The 16,223-nt window shown below is 39.9% G+C and overlaps 1 long non-coding RNA gene across 2 annotated transcripts in view; it reads right to left on the reverse strand.

The window, feature by feature from the left end:
• LOC111608057 overlaps nt 1-11,489 on the reverse strand; it is a 71,954-nt gene extending 60,465 nt beyond the window's left edge. For both annotated transcript variants that reach the window (XR_002752514.1, XR_002752515.1), the window contains exon 1: nt 11,255-11,489. This is a non-coding gene — a long non-coding RNA (uncharacterized LOC111608057). The remainder of the gene's footprint in view (nt 1-11,254) is intronic.
• Between the last annotated feature and the right edge of the window lie 4,734 nt (nt 11,490-16,223).

Below are 16,223 nucleotides of genomic sequence, written 5' to 3' on the forward strand. Positions count from 1 at the left end.
TAATTCGTAAAATTGGAATTTAGGATCAAAATATCAATGGTATGAAATGCATTAATGGATTGGATGCAATATTTGGTGTGATATTATTACAAATTATTCAGTCAAATAACATTTGACCTGTTGCAGACATTTATCACCCACATTGAATATGAGTTGGCGTGTAATTTTAGTGGCAGACATGCTAATAGTCAAAAACAGAGGTGGAGAGAAAGAAAGTTAATCATAACCAATATGTAGAATTTCTTTGTATTTTAGCAATTCTGTGACAGTATACCTTTTTATCCTGATGTACAGGGAAGCTTTATTTAATTCACATTGTCTTTTATGGCTCTTAATGCAAGTTAGCAAGTCAGCTATGGGTTTACAACTAATGCTGGAGGATTATTCACCAAACAGTGCAAAAATCTGAGTGGATATTCACTTAATACAGACAACATAAAGATAAAAAACTTTTCAAATTATAATATTTTACAGGACGTAATACCTGTTTAGACAAGAGCATGTTGTAATCTACAAAGTGAGGCAGTCTGTTTGCAGAAACACAGCACTGCATCCAGATCAAACCATGCCCTCTATAACAACAATAGAAATATTATCTGCATATTAGGAAAAGTTGCTAACCCTATATATATATATATATATATATATATATATATATATATATATATATATATATATATATATATATATATATATATATATATATATAATGTATATATACTGTATATATTGATATACCAAGCGTTTGGATTTCTTTTGTATGTTATTTTACGCCTAATGTTGAGGATTCCTATTTTTAACTTATGATTAGGCTTTATAAGTTCTCATATGTTCACTTTAATGCTCAGTTGAAAAGCAGTTTTAGGATCTTGTTTGATGCTGAGCACCCGACTTTGCAACCATCTGAGTTTTTATTTTTCTCTTAAAAAACAGATTTAATCTGTGGTTTGAAACGGAGCGCTGTCACAGATACGCTAATTTAATTACAGTAATTCCAGCAGCAGCTGACTCACTCCGCTTATGCTTGGCCCCACACACCCACACACACACGCACACGCACACACACACACACTGCCCCCTTGGCACCTTGTCCATCTAACAGTAAGAAGGGATTAATAGGGATCGTCAAATCCTGTTTAGACTCATGGTGTGTGAACTTTATCACACGGTTAAGCTCAACCCTGATAACTGCAGTTTGATGGCTTCTCTCCGTTGAGTAAAAACATATTCGTCTTGTCTTACCACTTGGCAGGCCAATTGGCGAAGTCAAACCGGTACTGACTGCAGGAGTGTGGCAAATTTTCCTTTTGACATTTGATATTTTCAAGCATTTTTTTAAACTTCAAATAAAAATAATTAATTGTACTGTGCTGCAGCAAAGAAATGATGTCGATACATGATAGCGCTGCGTGCGATAGCGCCTCGGCTGACACCAAGCTTGATTAAGCTGACATCCGTCGCATGTTTGTGCAGACGCCGTCCCGTGGGCGTGTGTGTGTGCGTCTGCCATTGGGCGACACTGGACGTGTGTCTTAGGAATCGGCTTAAAAGAAACACCATCCACTTGGACACTGCCTGGCTGCGACCTAATATCCTGTTGACCTAAGTTAGACAGCAGACAGCCTTGAGACACTTAAATCCAGCCGCAAACCCCGAGCAACACGCACATGTCTGGTTAGCTCACATCAAGGAGAACAGGGGGACCTTCCAGGCCCTCTGCCAAAAACACAAAAAGAAAAAAAACAAAAAAAAACAGGGGGCCGCGCAGCTTTCCACGCTCGTCTTCAACTAATCTTGCAACGCCACACCCTCGGTCAAGCCAGACACGGGACGGTGTTTCCCGACAGGCGACGAAATGACTGTACAGCTCATGTCGACAGTAGATATTCACGCTGGTATTTTTGCACATGAGTTGTACAAGAAAAACTGAACGAACTGATGTTTTTTTTTAGGTTAATTGAGCGGTGGATGTCGCACGTTTGAAGATTATGAGTCAGATGCACCAGTTGAGCAGATTAACACTGAATCCAATTTGTCAAATTGTCTTACTGAGTTATTAACGATACAAATCCCGCCGGTCAAACCCTACCTGAAATTTTGTGTAGCTGTCAGCTGAATGTCACTCAAATGAGTCAAAAGATTTTTCAACGGTTTCATACTTGGTGCAGGTCATTTGAACCCTTAATTGTCATGAGTTCCTCATGGACCCACTGGATAACATTTCAACGCTTTGAGTGTTTTTTTTTTTTAACACACAATGTAAATTCATGTTGTATTAACAGAAATTATAAAGCATCTCTAAAGGTGTAGGAATATGGTTTTTTTTCAATGTGGAGTTTGTTTTTTACAGTAAAGGTACAGTGATTCTTGCAGTTATGTAGTGTTTGTTTACACAATATTACTGTAGAGTTATATATAAGTATTCTGGAAACATTCTAAAATAGTATGAATTCAGTCACAGTAATATCAACTAATCAGTAAAAAAAAGCCGTTTTGAGATAAAGTTCACTAAATATTTTGTGCATTTGTTGTATTATTAAAAATTGAGTCTTACCTCCATGACACGTTTGAGATCCAGTAATTTCAGTGGATCTGTCGAACACGAAGCAAACCACTTCCAGATAAATCATGTTGAAAGTTTTCAACAAACGTTAAGAAACGGTTATTTTTGGAAGCACCGAAAACTGTTTGTGCTGTTTTAGCTGTAAAATTACTCTATTTACAACAGATTTTTTTATTTTTTACTGTCAAAGCAAAGTACACGGTGTCCCGGTGCATTTAGTGGTTTTCACAGTAAAGTTACCACGTTCTCAGGAGCGGGTATGAGAACAGAAGGGTTTGATGCTCTTTCATCATATTTTTTATTTGTATTTATTTATTTTTTCAGATTGTGTGTACTTGCGCTTCAACTCACTGGAGTGTGAAACATGCTTGACATGAATGACGTGGAGGTAGAACAAGACAAAGCTTCGACCTGCAGCTTTTCACCCACGTTTACTGTGTTAAACGTGAGCGTGTGTATTTGAACTGAAAACAAAACTGAATTCAACTTAAAATTGGTACTGTACAACCAGTTTACATGGCGTCACTGAAGGTCAACAAATTCTATAATTAATTTAAATCACAGTAATATTAACAGAAGGGGGGGGGGAAGTAATTGCCACTGCTTTATTTTGATATGTAATGTACTGTTTAAGTGGATTTTTTGGGAGCTTTTCCTCCTGATCTGTTGTATTCATCTGTTCTACAATATTTAACATCCTCCAGTTTTCATAGTGCATTATAAATGTATCTGAGGTGCAGTTCCATCAATGGGTTTTCAGGTACTTCAACTCCAATCCCATAATTACAGCATTTGGAAGAAAGTACTAGTTGTTTACCCTGTAAACAGGTTTTTTTTTTCTTTTTGCAGTTTTAACAGTAAACTGATCAAACGCTGTTGCTGTTGAAGTAACGTACAGCGCGAAACTGTAGATTTAGTCATTTCCGAGGTAAAAAAAAAATACCTCATTTTCAGATGTTCTGTACATCCATTGACATGACGTCGCTGATTATTTGCAGGGCATCTCACAGAAATTCTAACAAAAACACGACTGTGACTCCATATTGAAAGCGAAGTCTACTTCATGTAACAATTAGCTCAGGGCAGTAAAATCTGGAGTTCATCTGCTCTATGTGTTTATACTTCACATTTTCTCCTCGGTTATTTTGTGCACAACAAACAGATACATCCCACCGGTTACCCTAAATGCATCCCTCCGACACCATTAGCCGGAGTATTTCCGTTATTTTTGCACAACATGAAATTAGTTGGAGATCCTTTCCTGTATGCTGGGGAGCATTTCAGGGAAGCAGCTATTAAACTGTTTTGTAAACCGGTCCGCGCGACCATTAGGTGACCACAACTATGAAGATTGGGATTACTAAATGTAGCGTTGAGAGAGTTCGGCTGGCCCACATGTCGTCTTGGTTGCGTTTCGCCGTGAAATGGATCTGGGCCCATCTCCCTCTTCGCTTCCCCCGCCCCATTCGCTCCACCTCTAATCCAACACATGGTGTCAGGTAGAGATTGTCTGCCTGCTCTGTCTGCAGCAGGTACTCCTGAAGCTTACCTCGGGCTCCTGTACCGACCGTGATCATTGGGTTTGTTGCCATGTGAACGCACACATCCATACCTCCCCTGTGCAATGCATAAACTCTCTCACACACGCAGGCACACGCATGCAGGCGTGTGCGCACGCAAACGCACACCGGGTTGATTTTTAAAGGGTCCTCAATCACAGCTAAACAACGGACTGATCAATAGCAGAAATGAGTAACAGCTTAGAGTGTTAACGGGCCTGCTTTTTTTGTCACTTGCTTTATTTTGATCCATTTTTATCACAGAACATAATTCTCCCAGTGTTAGAGGGCCACGGGCCCCCGGCCGAGGTATTAATTAAAATCTAAATACTAAATATTGATTGATGCCTTATCAGGGCACAGCAGTTGGTCTGCAGGCTATTGATTTGGCCTGTGATTTATTATCATATTTAAGAAAAATCATTTTGCGTGATTATACAGGGTATTGGTTTTTTTTTCTAGCAGGGATGTAATTCTCTTTTTTTCTTTCTTTCTTTCTTTTGTATGTCGTGTTAAGGATTGACCAGATTTCTCAATCGCGTTCAGAGATCACTGATATCCTTGGAACTCCCCCTTCCCTCCCCATCCTTCCCTCCCCCCTCGCCCCCTTGACTTCCCCTTTCACTCCTTTCTGGCCCCTGTCAGAACAGAAGCGCGTTCTCTCTCCCGGGCGGCACTTGTCACCGGGAATAATGGCTACTGGGATTACCTTTTTAATCACAACAAAAGATTAACAGATGGCATGAGAGCAGTTATTAGCAAAGCATCTTGCGCTCGTCAAATCAATAAGATGATTTGTAATCAGGGCCGCCGGAGCGAGCGAAAAGGGGAGCCGAGGATGTTCCCCGGCGAAGGCTCCTGGCAATCAGAGGCTATGCTGTGTAGCAATTACCTCTCCACCAAATAGGTGCTCTTCCTCCGCCTGCCTGGCAGCCCTCCAAAACACATGGCAGACTGATAGCAGCACGGGGCGTTAACACAGCAGAACACAAAAACACAGCCTGGGTAACCTTGTGTTTGATCAGGTGTTGTGGTTTGCTCTGCGATTTCATTTCGCTTTGCGCCGTTTAATTCGCTGGACCGCTTCTTGTAGTCGAGGGGGTAAAATCTAAATGTTTACACACGCTGTCGCTCGCTACAAAACGGCGTATAGCTCATTAGCCGGTAGCCATAAATAAAGTCAGTCCGGGGGACGAAGAGGGATGACTAGAGAAGCTAGAGAGAGAAAAAAAGGATTCCCTGTACAAATATTTCTCCCCCATGGAGACGGAAGCAAGGCAGGGCAAGAGAAGAGCTACACGCCTGCTAACACGCCATAGCATCCAGTACAGTAAACTCAGCAAGGTTTTTCATTTGTTCATCTCAATCAGCTTGGTCACTCAGAAACACCAACCTGTTCCCTAAATGCTTTTATTTTCTGTCTGGAAGACCAACTTCCTTTTTTTTTCTTCCTGTTTATCAGTTTTAAGCTTTTAAGCTTAAGTTTAAAAGTCAAATTAATATAAAACTCCAACTTATAAGTGTCTGATATAATTCAGTCCAGTTCTGCGCCCGCTCACAACAAAAGTCGTCTAAAGGCGCTTTGCGAAAAATAAAATCTTTTCAGTTCAATCACACATACATTTGAATCCATCCTACTTATCAAACAGTACAGTACGCTCAATTAATTATTCAAAGTAGATGAATGCCCGTTATATCCAGATCTCAGACTAGATATTTTTTTATCTATATCAGTTTAAGCAGAGGTATCATCTTCAAACCAAACATGTTTTGCTTTTGCCAAATATTTGTTCATGCCTCAATAACCCTTGTTTATGAGTATTACAATACAGCACTCCTAACTTTTGCATTTAAACATTTAAAACACATTCAAATAACGTCCATCTTCACAAGATGCATAGCTTCTTCATTTCAAAATATCCTTACAGGTCAATAATGATATACCTGCGAATAAACCTGTATTAAATCAGAATTTATAAAAAATAAAAAAATAAAAAAAAATGTATTGCAAAACAAAAACATAGTTCTCATATGTCCCCTACCTTTGCTGTGTGTGTGTTTTTTCTTTTTTTGCAGTCAGGTGAAGCTTTAACTCTGTTTGCTGTTTTTACAGCTTGCAGGCCTTTTAAAGCAGACCTTTTATTGGTTGCACTGTACTGTATTCCTGGAGCTAGTATGTACAGCTGAAACAAACACACACACACACACGCACACACACGCAAAAAACATCTCAGGAGAGAAATGCAAACACATTTTAACTTGGCTACTCAAATGGAAAACTAACAGGACTTTAATATTTTTTTGTGTCTATATTTTTTTTGTTTGTTTTTGGTCTGCTTTTTGTGACTCAAGTTAACTTGTAATTCTCAAACGTGGTCAGACTAGACCGCACTTTCTGTGATAACGTGAACAGTGTCTCCCAATTTGCAGAATGAAAACAGGAGGTGAGAAGGCCCTGCAGAGGACAGTGAGGGGAGCTGAAAGGTCAATAAAGAGCGGAGAATCTTTTTTTTGTCTTTTACCCAACATTGTCAGAAACTCTTCACACCGTTTCTACAAACTTTAAGATCTATTTCCATCTAAAGTTGCATTCAAATTTATGTCCAATACCGCTCTCCCCAGCTTTCTGCTCTATCGATGCAAACACTTCCACTCATTTGTCAAATAATTCCAGAGAAACATCAGATTTCACTGTGAGTTACTCATAAGGTGACGTTAAATTCATTTAATTTCATCAAATCAACTCCTCTCCAAATTGCATTTAAATTCCCCTTAGACGAACACACACACACTGTCGATAAGCAAGTGTATGACTGCAAAGGATGCAAAAATGTTGCTCCATATTTTCATTTACAGTCGCCCTCATCAGCATGAGGTCGCGCCGCAGCGTGGCACACACAGCCACCAGCGCACAGCTGTACGTCCACACTGTCAGACAGGGTAGATGTGCACTTACCAGGATTAAGCATGGCAAACGGTGCCAAAACAATGACGGTATGAGGTAACCGATGCTGTTTAAAAATTCAAAGAGCCTCTATTGAGCAGACACTGTAGCACCCCCCCCCCCCCCCCACACACACACACACACACACCCACATCCCTGCGCCACACACCAGTTCGACTGGCTGCTGCCCTCCTTCTCCTCCACCTCCACTTCCAGAAGCACATCTGGGTGCACAACTCCAGCTCCTCCGGCCTGGCAGTGAAAAGCGCGAGAAAATGTTGCGACGGCTGCTATTTTAAAACCCGTCCTGGGAATGGGTTTTTATGGAATTTTTGTATCATTTTGTGCAATTAAACTTGTAAAAAAAAAACAAACAAAAAAAAAACACCACATTGCGTTCACAACACTGTAGATAGAGACACCTTCTCCCCTCGCGCAAACACACGCACTTATTATTAGTCACTTGTCGAGTCCCAAGGTCAAACCTGACGAGGAATTCCAGTGAGATTAAGTGTCATCATTGCGGCTTTAGCTCCTTTCTGCTCATTGTTCTTGGAAGCCGCATTCGAGGCTGAAATGGCCAACGTCTTGGTGCCATAAAACCTCTTCCCCTGAGTGTTTGGTCTGGTTTACACCAGGGATGTTTGATGCAGGACCTGCAGCTTAAAAATGTCAGAGTGATAACCTTCCTACAGTAATGCGCGTCCAACAAGTTTCAACTCAGGCAACTTTGATTCTACTTTCACTTTAGGAGAATTGTGGCCGCGTGGAGATTACTTTGCGTTTAAAATCAACAAACTGTAAAATGTGAGGATTTCTGCAGGGTTTGATACAGAAAATAAAGGCATAACTCTAGCACACTTTATATTATATATATGTGTATATATAAAACTAGCTGGTGGCCCTGGTAGGGAAGTTCACCAGCGGGCATTTTTGTGTCAAAACTGGAGAAGATCGACGAGGAATTTTAAAGCATCACAAGGTAATGACGCGTTATTGAAACACATTATTGACTAAACTTAAACACCAACTATAGAGACTTAAGAAAAAGTAAACAATACATATTTTTCTGCACTTCCTAATGACATAATCAGCCAGTGGATCTTAAAACAAGCCAAGGCTGTTCACATTTAAGAGATTGTACAATGAATTACTAAATATTCTCCGGGTACAAAATTCAACAGTTTATTGCATTGATTTTTTTTTTGTGTGTATGTGTGCGCATTCATTTATAAATCATATGTGAATCCGGTTCATTTTCAGAAAACCTCCACTGAAGCGGCAGACTCATCGCTGTGTCAGCCATCATCTACCGCTCTGCCTCTCCCTCTAAATTTGACACATTGCCGTTCGGTGGCAGGAGTGAGCGTTGTGTCGTCTCCGTCTGAAGTGCCAACTCGATGTCCAATTACGCCCCGGCGACTAATTTAATTACAGTAGCAGCGGAAATGGCTTGATTCAATTCATTTCGCTTATTCCCGATCGGGCCAGTCGGATCAAATTTGACTCATCTCAGGTACAGCCGCTTTTTATCTCCGGGCGTCTCGGCCGAGGCGAGATAAGCAACGGGGGCCTGATATGGTAAATAATATAATTTCTGGTTAGGCTCTCAGAATGGAGGCAGTAGATGCTGAGTCTGTGATCTGAGGGAGAGTAAAAACACTCCACGTTCAGTGCAGGCTCACAGCCACTTGCCACTTAGTGGAGCCCCAGCTACAATAGCCATTACTAATTCATGATGTCCACAATTATGTATCAGATTGTGTGTGTCTTACATAGTTAACTAAGAGATGTGTGGCAGAGTGCAACGCTACAAACCGTCTGGAAATAAAAAGATGCACAGTGCGTTGTTCGGTCAGGCAGCTTTGTTATTTTATTTTTTTTATCCAAAATGTTAATTACTCTTATTATTTACCCAAATAATGAGTCACAAAAATGTGGCCCAGTTTGTTGTTTAGATAAAAGAATAGAAGCCATTTAAATTAAAACTATGCTTTTAATAATGTAAATGTGTGTGATGTAAAAGTCATTTCTTCTAAAATGAAGAAATGATTTTTCTTCATTTCAATTAGGAAAAGCTGCCAAGGTTAGCTAGCACGAGCTATTTGCAGAGATGTCCAAAGTGTGGCTCTTGGGCCATTTATGGTCCTGAGGAATGAGTTTGTGTGGCCCGTAACCACAACTCCAAAGATTAAGGAAGTAAACTACTTTGCTTGTTTTAATAAAAAAAATTATTATTATTATTATTGGGTAAAAATGTTAAAAAAGATCAGACTCATAAAAAAATGCATTACCATAATTTAAAAACAAAATCATACTTTGACCAAAAATGTGTTCATAAATCCTGTGTACAAATGTAATTAAACGTGGAGTGTGATCTAAACTCATTTAGTTTGACCCAAAAATTACTTGTAGCAACAATCTTTTCAACTCTCTTTGGCGACCTTGCTATACAGTGCTGATCAGTCATCTCAATTTTATTTATACAGCATTTTGTAAAGCAAAGTTTTTGACATATTCATTTTTATTTTATTTTTTTTAAATCCCCTTGGACTTCCTTGACAAAAATCTCAGTCCTGTATAAATAAATAAAAAAACACAATGAAAAATGCTTCTGTTAAATACCAGAGGAAGAAGTTTTGCTTATGTATTTTTAACTCTTCACCTGCAAAGTACAGGGATCTCAGGCATTATTTTCCACATGAAGACGAATTATCACATTAAAAGTTATACATTTTAACACTGTGAAATTGTTCAATTAAAAAAAAAACCTGATCATTTTTAATGCAATATATGTAAAATATATTTTTTGTGGTTATTATTATTATTATTATTATTATTATTATTATTAACAACCCCTTTCCTTATCCTTAACATTATAAACTTTAACACTTTTTTTCCTCTTTTTTTTTTGGTTAAAAACCCAACAGAGTGTGTTGGGTTACTCCCAAAACCCAACGCTGTCATGTTAAATGAACGCAGGCAGGATCAGGCTGCAAGTTCACCCACATCAGCCCAAAGTAAAAGCTTTTCACACAGTACAGTTTGCGATTTCTCTTGCACATTCCCACAGTTCAACTGCTAAAGTTCATTAGTGTGAAAATGAAATCCACAAACTCTCCTTGGGCTACCCTGACTTCAAGTGAAATGTTGAAACTGTACAGTTCTTTAAAGTTAACTTCCCCCCCTAATTTTATTTCGAAGCGAGCCAGAACGTTGGACTGAAATCCAACTCTCCTAAGAATAAATGCTGACACATGTATTAGACCAATTTTTCCGATTTTGACAGGACTTCTCAGGTTTTTCCAGTAAATATTTGTCAGTCCGTTTGTGCACGGTAACTGTAAAATGTCTGGACATTTTCAGTAAATACTTCAACCAATTAAAGTTATTTTAATACCTGAAGGTGTGTATCAGCTGGGGCAGTTGTAATATCTCCACACACCGAAACAACCTAGACTATAACTTGTTTCAAAATGCAAATAACATAAACATTTTATGAATTAGCATAAATGTGCTTTTATTAAAATTACATTGACCCTTGCAGAAAATGACAACCCTTCAAGTTATAGGACCTGATATTATTATAATCTGCAAGTCTGAGTTGTGTTACTAGAAATAGTTCAGAATTGGCGTTAAGAAGCAATGTGACGATAGACGCGCAATAACTAATAACTATATGATGACAAAATTTGTCTTCAGAGATGATCATATTAATATGAGGTGGGGGTTCCCAGCTGTCTGATTGGTGCAGATGGTGCTCCGGGGTGTGCGCCGTTGGCTGCTACAGTAGCCCGCGCGGCGCGTGTTTGCGTGTGCGCGCAAGCGCGCGGTTGTGCCTGTAAGCGCGTCGGTTGCGGCGCCGCAAAGACCCCTGATTGGTCGCTTACCCAATCCTCACTTTTTTTTTTTTTCTTTTTCTTTTTTCTCATGCTGCGCAACTTCAGCGGGCATATGAAATGCTTCCCCACTCCCCGGAACACGCGTGTAATATCATGTCCCAGCGATGGATGGCTCCGTGTGGTAAATATTGAACACCCCCTCCACACACACACACCCACACACACACACACACACACACACGCCAACTCCCCTAACTGTACACAGCGACAGTGAGAGAGAGAGAGAGAGAGAGAGAGAGAGAGGGAGAACAAAAAAGAAAAGTAAGGAATGTAAAAGTTAAATTACCCTCTTGGTGTCCTGCTCCGTGCCCGGCCTCCATCCGCTCTCTATCCGCAGTGGAAGCCAGCCTCAGCCTCAGCCTCAGCCCCGGAGAGCAGAGGAGAGGAGAGGAGCTGCTACACCCGCCTGCCTGTGCACTTTACGATGCAGAGAGGGCCAAGCCGCGCAGGCTTTTTTCTTACCTTGCCGCACGGATCCAGAGGGGGTGAAGTGGTTAACAACGGATGTTTGGGAGATTACGCGTTCCTCTTCTCTCCCACCCTCCCTGCCTACCCCCCCCCCCCCCCGCCCCTCGCCCCCCGCTCCCTTCACCACCTCCTCTTCCTCCTCCTCCTCCTCCTCTTCCCTTCTCCTCCAGCAGCAGCAGCGTTTGGTGACTCTCTCGTTGGAAGAGTGAGTGGCCTCGGTGGGGCAGCCAAAACAGTGAGCCGCATCCGGTACCGACAGCATCATTAAACAAGGTTTTAGTTTTTGCTTTCCCTTCTGCTGTCGGCGTCGGAAATGCACGAGTCTAATTGTAATTCATCATTAGCGGCGACAGATTTTCACCGCTGAAAGCAAAAAAAAAAAAGAAAAAAGTTTTATATTTTACGATTTTTATTTGGATTAGATCTCAATAATATTTTTTTGGGGGGGAATAAACATGTTAAATTAAACAACGTAGATTCCAACTCACTTTTAAGAGGCACGTAGTTAATACAATTACTTAAATTTTAACTGTTAAGATTTTTTTGGATCATTTTATCATCCTATGTAAAACATGATATTTGATGAAGTTATGAAATGTTGCTGAAATAGAGGCATCACTTTGGGTCCATAAAAACAAAATGGCTTTTCCAATATTTAGAGGCAAAAAAATATATATAATTATTATTTGTTTCCATCAGTACAGGGCTCAATCAATTGTTTAAAGAACTCCAGTTCTGGTTAGACTGGTCTCAGGGTAGTTGAATGTCTGCTGCTGGTTGTCGTCATGGTTGAAATACAATTGAAAAATCTTCTTTTTGCACATTTTCACACAGAGGACACAGGTTTTAAAATCTCAAACTCTTTTAAAGATTGACTTTTCAGTGTAGAATTATCCTTCTAGATAAATATTACATGTAATACAGACACTATAAAAATTGTGAAACAGCCATTTAGTGTAGCACTGATGGGGGGGCAATAGTTGCACATTTTTCACAGCCCCTTAAGAAAAATAGGTTAAGCTAAGCGCTACCTATTTGTGCTTGGCGGCTAAAAGTTAGCCGTCTATGTGTTTGTTTACAGTCCTTACAGATCTTTTGTGTCCTGCCTGTTAGTGTTTCCTTATCCTGTCTTGTTCCCAAAATGCGGGCAGATAAATTAATTCAAAGAGACGATGCGTCTTCAACTCCTAAGCAAGTGTTGTCTGCCAGCTCCACTTAGTCAACACAACAAACCAATTCAATAACTACTTCCTCTTCCACTTCAAAATAAGAGCCTCCAACATACATAAAACTAGTGTCTAACTTAAACCACATCTGAAAATAATACCGTAATGTGTATTTTGTCAGACCAAATCAGCTTTGACTAAAAATATTGTGGCATTTTAACATTTGGAGATCATGTCCCACAACACTTTTGGTTAAAATTTGCCTTTATAAGGTGGAATGTGAATGTTTATATATATAAGTTGTGTGAACATATGCCATCCGTTCACAGTAACTATCAGAATTAAGAACCTGGACCTCCTAATACCATTGGCATCGTTGCTAAATGGGAACTTTTTTCAATAACAACTTTATTAGTAGGTTGTTTTGTTTTTAACAAGTAGATCAATTCATTCAAAACAAAAGCCGTACAAACATGTTTCTGTTACAGGCGGTGTAATAATAACAGTGGACTGATGCGACATTTTTAGTTAATTTCTAATCAACATTTGAGGGTAAGATTCTTACTCATATAAAATGTTTGAAAATGTCATTAAAACTTCTGGAATTTTCCTCCCTAAACTTACGTAGCCTATGAAAACCTTTTTATAGCGTCTGTGAGTTCATTACATCCCAAACAGGATAAAACCCTATCCTAATGATTTTCCCTGGACTTTTTGGATCTCCCCCTCTAAGCCCCTCCTCCTATGTCCACCCCGAATTAAAGTGGCACCTGGACTTAAATGGCACCTTACTTCCTTTCCCTCACGTTCCCTTTCATCATCAGCAAAATAAAAGATTAAGCCTATACGGAGGGGATTGTAAGGGCTCTCCCTCTCTGAGGCATGGGGCGGTGATGGGGGGGGGGGGGGATCTTCATTCTGCTGCCTTTGTGATGATATTGATGATGATGATGGCCAAGTGGACAGTTTGATTTTTGTGCGGTGAGCTAGTTATAAAGAATCAATATTATATCAAGGGGGGTAACTTTGGTGATAAAAGACTCCGGCCACTGTGGCTATTCATCATAAGTCTGTAGCAAGCAGATAGGTCAAAAGAAATTATATTGCTCTAAAGAGTGTGTCTCCTTATCTCCCGGTACCAGGGGGAGTGGAGGACATGCCGATCGATACAGTATGGCTGCCGTGGACTCCTTGCAATTATCAATAGCTGATTTTGTCTTCCCGGGGCTGCATCTATTAATACCAGATAATAACACCCTCATGGACATATCCTTCCGAGGGGATGATGTGGGACGGAGGGGGGCGGAGGGGAAGTAGGAGTAAAGTTTGGTCTGCAGGCCGACCTTGTTGTCAACAGATTCGTCTCGCATGAGGCGAACACGGGGGAGCAGACGTCAAACAGACAAGAGGGACGGAGAGGATGGAGGGAAGCCTTAGGTTGAAAAGACGTATAAAAAAAAACAAACGTTGCCTTCCGTCTGAAAAGGCGAAGAGATGTCCGGATTTCATTTTTCATTTTTTTTAGTGTTTAAACACAAGGCAGCGTTGTCTGTTCTATGCTCATGGTATGAGTTTCAATGTCAGCGTGTGAACTAAGTTTGAACGGGAGCTCTATACTGATCAGCGAGTTTATCAAATAATTGCTCCAAAGAAATATTTTGATGGGAGTTCTAGGAGAAAGTGTTTCATGTTTCTTTTAAAATCTTCAGCTTTTGAAGGTGAAAGTCAGGCGTTAACACGTTCACGACATACACAAGGTTAGACTATGCTCCCAGTTTATCAAGGTTCACAAGTTCTTAGTCACGTTTAGACTTCAAAACACAACAATTCGCCTTTTTAGCAACGTAAACATGGGAGGTAACGTTTTCTTTGGGGGATAATGATGTCGTCTTAGCTTTTATAGCCTGATTACAGCTAAATAAAGACAAGGACTTGTCGACTGCTGGTTAGGCCATTACATCAATCGCATCAACAACTTCTTTGACATCTTGACATCTTTATGCATCTTAAAGTAGACGTCCATTGTTTGGAGCAATTGCTCTAAATTTAAGAAGGAATCTTGGAGGTTCTGAGGCTAAAATTTGGACAAAAACATGATAAAGCGATGCATTTTGATTTAAGAAGTCAAAATTTAGTTATTTGATCGACCTCGATATGTAGACCTGTAGGCATCTTCTTGAACACCTGCGTCTATCGTTGTCTATTCTTTAGCTTCATAGTATTTGTTTAGACTCAATTTAGACAAGATATGCAAGTTAAAGAGTTGCATTTTCAATGCATATTTCTGTGCTGAATAAAGGAACTGACCACCACCTGAAATAGCCACAGGAAAGACATTCAGGAAGTCCAGTGTTTGGGCCTGAATGTGGAACTTTCGGAGTTTGGGAGTAAAAGACAGACTCAAATATGACCAGAGACATATTTGCCTTGACAATAATAAGACAAATGTATCTTTGTTGTGATCTTTTCCACTGTTCAGTTTTCAGCCACATGCTTCCAGCCTTTCTTTGAGTTAAATATAATTGGCTGACCTGACATAGGAAAAAAAAAATAATAATAATAATAATTCCAGATCTTTCCAGGTCATGTGATTGTTCCAAATTTAGCTTAAATTTTGAGGTCAGAAACCAGATAAAGGACCAGAACCCAGCAACGTGCTTTGAGTTATCAACCATGGGAAGAATATAACATCCCTTGGTTACATTTGATCAACCGTAACAACTTTTCTGCCACATTAATCCATCAGCAGACACCTTTTGAACTTTAAACTGCATTTTCACGTTGCTCGATATAGGCTTACTCGCGAGTTCGCCACAAAAGAAACCTCCGTTAACGTCTGTTGTTTGGAGGGATTCTTTCAAATTGGTGGAGGAATGAGTTGGCTCTGAGGGAGAGAAATATTTTTTGCATCAGTGAAAGGAACTCCATAAACTGGAGACAACTTTATGTTTTCTGTCTTTTGATGCGTTGCAATAATGGGGAATATTATTGTTTGTAAAATTCTAAATAGAGCAGTAAAAGTAAAGCTATTTTAATTGTGCCAAATTATATCTTGTTTATTTGCTTTTTATTAAACGTCCAGACATTTGGATGTAACTGAAAGTAATATATATATATATATATATATATATATATATATATATATATATATATATATATATATATATATATATATATATATATATATATATTTCTTAATGTCGGTCTTTATGTCTTTTAATATTTGACTTTGCACAATTGAAGGCCACACGCAGGTCCAGGTCACCAGATTTGATTTGATATATACAATTCTTATATTTTATTTCAACCCTCAAACAACTGAAGACCGTCAGTCTCTCCCGCGGCTGCGTCAACGCGTCATCAAACTTCAGAGAGCGCGCAGAACTTTCCACGACAAAATCCGTACGAATCCGGCATGGATTCATCCCGCGTCCCGCGCCGTATGATGATATGATGGGAGGTCGGCGGTTCGCGCCGGTGGAGGACTGAGAGGGACGAGCCACTGAACAGCAACGTGGTGGTACATCCTAGTGGTGGCTGAGAGCAATGGGCTGAACCCTTTGCTTGGGGGTTGACACTCGCGCACACACGCGGAGAGAGCGCAGTCCCCCCCTCCGCGCA

This window comes from Xiphophorus maculatus, chromosome 3, assembly GCF_002775205.1.
Source record: "Xiphophorus maculatus strain JP 163 A chromosome 3, X_maculatus-5.0-male, whole genome shotgun sequence".
Lineage (NCBI taxonomy): Eukaryota > Metazoa > Chordata > Actinopteri > Cyprinodontiformes > Poeciliidae > Xiphophorus > Xiphophorus maculatus.